This window comes from Ornithorhynchus anatinus, chromosome 2 (genome assembly GCF_004115215.2).
Source record: "Ornithorhynchus anatinus isolate Pmale09 chromosome 2, mOrnAna1.pri.v4, whole genome shotgun sequence".
In the NCBI taxonomy this organism is placed as follows: domain Eukaryota; kingdom Metazoa; phylum Chordata; class Mammalia; order Monotremata; family Ornithorhynchidae; genus Ornithorhynchus; species Ornithorhynchus anatinus.
Window position 1 is genome coordinate 61,383,730 of NC_041729.1, and position 7,415 is coordinate 61,391,144.

General features: G+C 51.1%; 1 long non-coding RNA gene across 1 annotated transcript; it reads left to right on the forward strand.

The window, feature by feature from the left end:
• The first annotated feature begins 4,065 nt into the window (after positions 1-4,065).
• LOC114809221 lies at positions 4,066-5,609 on the forward strand. The gene is made up of 3 exons (XR_003756993.2): positions 4,066-4,172; positions 4,437-4,522; positions 5,120-5,609. It is a non-coding gene; the product is annotated as an uncharacterized LOC114809221 (long non-coding RNA).
• The last annotated feature ends 1,806 nt before the right edge of the window (positions 5,610-7,415 follow it).

Consider the following 7,415-nt stretch of genomic DNA (forward strand, 5'->3'; position numbering starts at 1 on the left):
ATACCTCGTCTCCTTTCCCTGCAACCACCACAACCTTTAACTTTGCTTCCTATCTTTCGACGACGTCTGGGCACTGGTGCCCATGGATCAAGTGACATAAAGGAGGAGGGTGTGATAAGTTGGAATGGGATTTGAATTTAGAACTCTAAGTACCTTTTATCTACGCGCTGAAGCATCTTTCGTCATCTGCGTTTCCTGGGCCACATTAGTCCTGCAGACAGACGTACAGACATAGTTAGAGGTGCTTGGCCTAGTGGAAGGAATGTGGGCCTGGGAGTCAGAAGACATGGGTTCGTTCATTCATTCGTATTTATTGAGTGCTTACTGTGGGTCGAGCACTGTACTGTACATTTCCAGTATATTTACTGTACTGTGGGCAGAGCACTCGGAAAGTACATTTCAGCAATACGGAAAGATGATCCCTGCTCACATCGGGCTTAGAGTCTAGAAGTCTTGCCGTCTAGCAGTCTATCCTGCATTTCTTCTTCTAGCCCCACCATTCGACAGCTGTGGGATCTTGGGCACGTCACTGCCAGCTGATACATGATCGGCCAAATGATGCTAATACTTCAGGGAACCCAGAAGCCTGGATTCTGGCAATCAGCTAGCCAATCATCTTAGAACTTGCCATCAGCTTTTTGAAGTTTGCTTGCTTGTATGGGATCTGGACTCATTACCAGAGTAGAAATTGCATTCTCCTGACTTTTTTAGGTGTCCCTCCCACCCACCCACCCACCCCAACTCACTTCTGAAAAATGACAGCCTAGGAAAGAGAGGTTTTTTTCAGACAAAGGGATTAGATTTGCCAGAGCTGTGGCTAGTGAGGTCTCCTTTTCCAGACCTCCAGGGGCAGGTCACAGGGCCCAGGGCCCAGATTCTGCCCATCTCAGCTCACCAAATCTGAACTGACATTCTCTGAGCACCACCTCCTGGCTTGTTTTCTCTCCCACACAGCCCTTTTCCTTCCCATCACACAGATACCTCCGATATCTTAAGTACCTCCACTTATTCCAGGCCATCTTGTCCCATTTGAATATTCCCTCATCCATCTCCCCACTCCTGTTGCACAAATCCTCCCCCTGCGAATTCTGCCCTCTCCACTGAGTTCAACCATCCCTTGTGCCCCTATCCCTCCATCAATCCTCCCCCACTCCACAATAAACTTCCTCCCGTCAGGTGTTCATCCTGCTAAGCGCTGTGGGCAGAAATCCAGCCAACAGCCCGTCCACATCCATCTAAGACTCATCCCCAAGCTACATCTCTGCTCTCGTCATTGTCGAGCAACACTTCTCTCCTCTACTGAGCACTGTCCTTACCAACTGCTCCTAAACTTTAGTTCTCTCCTTTAACTCCCGAGTGCCAACGCCTTCCCCTTTTCTGGTCTATGCTGACTTTGCCATCTAGGACATTGACAAAACGGTATCCATTTCCTCAACTCCAGCACCCCCATTCCACCACCCACTCCCTCATCTTTCCCAGTTGTTTCTCAAGAGGAGATAGCAAGCACTGATTACTACTACTACTGTTGAGCCCTTCCACTGGGTTGCCCTTTACTCCATTCCCTGTCTGGGAAGAGGAGCAGCACCTGGGCCAGGTGTGTGTGTGTGTGTGTGTGTGTGTGTGTGTGTTGGGGGGCATCCTCATGAATCCCAGCGTCTGGGGAGCCAAAAGCCAGGACAGGACCCCTAGCTGAGCACTCTACCTATTCCAACCAAGGGTCTCAAGTTGGAACTGAGCCAGCTGGGGAACCCGAGAGCAGGAGGCCAGAGAGCCTCAAGGAAGCGGTTAGGTTGATTGAGAGTAGAGACACTGGAGAGGCCGGGGGCTGCAGACCCAGGGTGAGAGCCCCACTGGAGTCTGTGCTGGAAGGAGGGCTCAGGGCTAGCTACTGGGGGAAATCTCATTAAGCCTCCTCTCTGGGGAGGATTTCAGCCCTCACTCAGACCCGCCACCAAGAGATGGCAGAAATGCCGGCATCGATGAGGATGGTGAGGTTCTTTAGGGTCAGCCTGGAGAGTTCAGCCATTCAGGGATAGGGGAGTGGGTTGCTGGACTAGGGGCAGCAGCGAGGGGCTCTGGAAGCTGAACGAGGCTCCTTGAGGGACTTTGGAAGAGTTAGTTGACCAGCTCTAGTATCTCTTCCTACTCATGTTGGGGGAGTCTAAGTCTAACCTGCCGGTCTCACCTTTATAATATCGCCAAGATCCGCCCTTTCCTCTCCACCCATATGGCCATCTTAGTGCCACAGGCTCTCGTAATATCCCGGCTAGATTACTGGGTCAGCCTGCTCTCTGATCTCCCTTCCTCCTCTCTCTCTCCGCTCCAGTCTATTCTTCACTCAGCTGCCAGGCTCATCTTCCTGCAAAAACGCTCTGGGCATGTCACTCTCCTTTGAAAAATCTCCAGTGGTTGCCTATCAAGCTCCGCACATAAGAAAAACTTCTCATTTTAGGCTTCAAGGCTCTCCATCACCTTGCCCCTTCCTACCTCTCCTCCCTTCCCTCCTTGTACTGCCCACCCCGCACGCTCCGCTCCTCTGCTGCCCACTTCCTCACCATCCCCCGTTCTCGCCTATCCCGCACACGACCCCTGAGCCACATCCTCCCGCCGTCCTGGAACGCCCTCCCTTCTCACCTTCGCCAAACTGATTCTCTTTCCCTCTTCAAAACACTACTTAAAGCTCACCTCCTCCAGGAGGCCTTCCCAGCCTGAGCCCTCCCTTTCCCTCTGCTCCTCCTCCCCTCCCCATCGCCTCTACTCCCTCCCTCTGCTCTGCCCCCTTCCCCTCCCAACAGCTCTTGTGCATATTTGTATATATTATTTATTGCTCTATTCATTTTGTTAGCGATGAGTATGTATATCTATGATTCTATTGGTCTTGATGATATTGACGCCAAGCTTCATGTTTTGTTTTATTTTCTGACTCCCCCGTTTAGACTGGGAGCCCGTTCTTGGGCAGGGAATGTCTTTATCTGTTGCCCAATGGTACATTCCAAGCGCTCAGTCCAGTGCTCTGCACATAGTAAACGCTCAATAAATACGATTGAATGAATGCGTGAAGGGATAGAATCCATAGAGGAGCAGCACGGGCCAGTGGGCATTAAGGGTTGTTCGGGGGCGTTGGTCACCGAGGCATCGTCTCTCTATCGCCTCCTGGTGGCACTTGACGTTGGCGGGCAGCCCTGCGCCTCTCTACCGCCCCCTGCGGGCCTTAGGCGTTGGTCTAGGTGACGGTGTCTCCTCATTGTCCTCTGCTGGCAGTAGCTCTTTTTCTGGGAGACTGCGCCAGGAACCAACTGCGTGGTGCTCGTCAAGTTAATACATTTGATTCAGTTCCCCTTAACCTTTTAACGTCCAGAAGCGATTTCAGTCGAGCCCGTTTTGGGGCAGGGATTGTCTCTATCTGTTGCCGAATTGTATATTACAAGAGCGTAGTACACTGCTCTGCATAGAGCAAGCGCTCAGTAAATATCATTGAATGAATATCCATCTTTAGCTTGACTCTGTCAACCTTAGCTAATAGAGTGCAGGTGTGAGATGTTTAAGAGCTCTACTGACGACATGAATATATCCTTTTCGTTCGTTTTTTCTTTGTTTTCATTCTGGATGATCATCCTTCTCCCCAGGTTGCAAATAACTGATGGACTTTGTTACATTTCGCTTGCCAGTTTTCCCACGGCCCCCATGTACATCACAAACAGTTCGAAATGATCACAACGGGAAGCAGCGTGGTCTGGTGGCCCGACCCTAGGCCTGGGAGCCAGAGGACCTGCGTTGTAATTTTACTCCACCAATTGTCTGCTGGGTCACCTTGGGTAAGTCACTTAGCTTCTCTGTGCCCCAGTTCCCTCATCTGCAAAATGGAGATTCAATACCTGTTCTCCCTCTTAGACTGTAGCTACCCCAGCACTTAGAGCAGGACTTTGCCTATTCTGCTTCTTCAAATGCTGTCCAGGTGTTTCCCACCCATAGCCGCTCCACGGAAACACCCTCTTCAGAACGTCCCCTCTTCTGTCATAAAGCCATTCTGGTATGTGGTGTGGCCGGAGAATTTTCGTCGTAAATGTGCGCAAGTTGTTTACCATGGCCTTCTGTGGTGTTGTACAACCTTAAGTCTCTGCCGTTGTTTTTGATCAAATTTTTGACCGCTCAGGACCGTCAGAAGAATCCTTGTGGGTGGTGGTGGGAGAACTCTGGATTACGTCGGGATAGTGCCGGTGTTGGGCTAGAAACGTTCCTGGGCACAAGGAGTCTGGGAGCCTGGAAAGGCTGCAGGGAAGAGAGAGCCCAGTGCCTGAAGTGGGGATGGAGCTGGCTGTGATTTTCCAGAGGCCATAGTCACGGGGAGGATCGCAGAGCATGGGCATCCTCAGCGGGTTCCTTAGCGGGTTGGGAAGAGGCCTGCCTGGAGTCTCACGTCCTCTCTTCCTTCCCAGATGGAGAGATTTACAGACAGCCGTGAGAATTTTGTGTCCCAAGCTTTTCGCTCCACCAACAGCCCTGAGGTCGGGGGTTCGAACAGGTGATGTGCTCTTCCTAGGTGATGAGGTAACTGGTGAGGTACAGATTAGGTAACTGAGGCACAGAAAAGTTAAGTAACTTGCCCCAAGTCACACAGCTGCAAGTGGCAGAGATTGGATTAGAATCCATGACCTCTGACTCCCAAACCCATGCTCTTTCCACTGAGTGATGCTGCTTCTCTCTCTGCCACTCTGCCAGTATTTCCTGTGCTCTTTCCCTTCCCACGTGCCTTGAGGTCTTCTCAATCTCTTGGCTTTCACCATCTCCCTCCCAATCTCCTTTTCCCCACATTTCACTGACCCACCTCTTCCTTCCCCTCTCTTCCCAGTTGGTGGGGTCCTGCGGCCTCGGCTTGCAAAGGCTAAAGGAAGAAGGGGAGGGTTAGGGGAGTTATTATAAACTATTGATTTTTAATGTCTCTACCTGTAAATGCCTCTACCTGTAGGCTGTAAGTGAGTTACGTTGATGATGATGAGAGGGAGAAGGCTTTGTGAGTCCCAGGGAAGAAGAGGAGGAATAGGAGGATGAGGAGGAGAGTTTGCTCATTGACCAGGAAAGGGTCAATCCGGGTTCTCACGAGCTCTTCCCTTCATTTCAGCATTTCACTGTGTGAGAACGGACCCCTCGGCCAGGATCCGCCAGTTTGCCCACCACCTCCAGGAGAAGGAGAGCTGTGGCTGAAGGGTGCCGGCCTGAGGGAGAGGAGGCAAAGCCCAGAAAGAGACTGGCAGGACCAGTTCCAGCGCCCGGCCGTTCCTCCGACTCACGGGGCCCGGTGGGCGGGGTCTACTGTAGGACTTGCTATTGGCCTGGGTGACAGGAAGAATGGAGAGGATCAGGGCCCCAGGAAGCCAATTGTTGGGGGCTACCTGCGCACCCCGGCTACAGGGGATGCGCAGGGCTGGGATGGAACCTTGGGAAGCCCCAATGTTCCCCGAGAACTTCCACTCTCTGCTCCAACCGCAAACGAAAGCGGGGAACCCAGGCTTGTGGGGAAGCGAGGGGCCTGGGGAAGGTGACCCCGATCCCGGTAGCCTGGAAAGCTACATACCAGTTGGAATTGGAATCAAAAGGCTCATGAAAACTGACGTCCACTGTCTGCGCCTGTGTTTTCTATAGACGACACAGGGACATGGTAACGTGGTCAGAGACAGATAGGTGTTGGGGAAGGAGGAAAGAGTAGTTTCCTCTTAATCCTGAGCAGCTCTATTTGGAAGGTCCACCTTTATTCATTCATTCATTCAATAGTATTTAATGCGTGCTTTAATGCGTGCTTATGTGCAGAGCATTGTATTAAGCGCTTGAAATGTACAATTGGACAACAGATAGAGACAATCCCTGCCCAATGATGGGCTCTGAGTCTAATCGGGGGAGACAGACTGCAGAGCCAAACAGAACGAAACAAAAACAAGACAACATTATTGAGATACATAGAATCAAGGGGATGTACACCTCATTAACAAAATAAATAGGATAATAAATAATATTTACAAATGATCGCGGTGCCGAGGGTCAGAGAAGGGGGCGAGGAGCAGAGGGAAAGGGGGCTCAGCTGAGAGGAAGTGAAGGGGGCAGGGGAAGGGGCAGATGGTGAAGGGAGAGCAAAGGGAAAAGGGCGTAGCTCAGTCTGGGAAGGCCTCCTGGAGGAGGTGAGCTCTCAGAGGGCTTTGAAGAGGGGAAGAGGGGAAGAGAGTTAGTTTGGCAGACGTGAGGAGGGAGGGGATTCCGGGCAGCGGAAGGACATAGGCCAGAGGTGTATGGTAGGATAGGCATAAACGGGGGACAATGAGGAGGTGAGCAGCGGGGGACAGTGAGAAGGTGAGCGGCAGAGGAGCCGAGTGCACGGGGTGGTCAGTAGAGATAAGGGAGGTGAGGTAGGAGGGGGCAAGGTGATGGAGACCTGTGAAGCCAAGAGTGAGGAGGTTTTGTTTAATGCGGAGATTGATAGGCAATCAGTGGTGGTTTTTAAGGAGGGAAGGGACATGTCCAGAGCATTTCTCAAATAGAACCTGTCCACAACGGAAACTTCCATGTCCCTCAGGTTCACCACCTCGGAGACCAAGTGATTATAATTTACTATGTTCCAAGCAGTGGGGTCGATTCAAGTTATTCGGGAGAGATGCAGTGCGTTGCCTCTCTCCTACATGTGACTCACAGTCTAGGTGGCAGGGACGATGGGCAGAGCCAGGATTAATACCCGGTTCCACTGACTCTCCAGCCTGTGCTCAGTACCTGCCCCGCATGGCCCACTCACAGTCTTAATCTCCATTTTTTGAACTGTTCAATCAGTATCCCTCCACTCCTCAAAAAACTCTGATAGGTGACCATCCAGGAATGGTGCAACCACTGGAGTTTCCCAGGTGTAGAGAGACGGGAGTAGAGTGATACTTGAAAAACAATAATCCTGGCAGCAAATCCAGGATTCAATGACTACTCCTCTCTGCCGCCCGGATCATTTTTCTTCAGTGTCATTCGGGCCATGTTTCCCCATTCATTCATTCATTCATTCATTCATCCATTCATTTATTTATTCATTCAATAGTATTTCTTTAGCTCCTATGTGCAGAGCAATGTACTAAGCGCTTGGAATGTACAAATCAGTAACAGATAGAGACAGTCCCCACCCTTTGATGGGCTTACATTCTAATCAGGGGAGACAGACAGACAAGGACAATAAGAATAAATAGAAGAAAGGGGATGAACATCTCATTTCCCCAGAAGCAGTGAACAGACCTATCCAAAAACACGTTTTCGGACCTTGCCCGTTAGACTGCAACTTGGTCGAGTGTGAGGACCAGGTTTTTTCCTATTAGCTTCCGGAGTGAATGGCGTTCCCTCGGAGGGGCTCAAAGACAGCTCTATAATGCTTCTATCCTGTGGAGGCCCTGGACGGC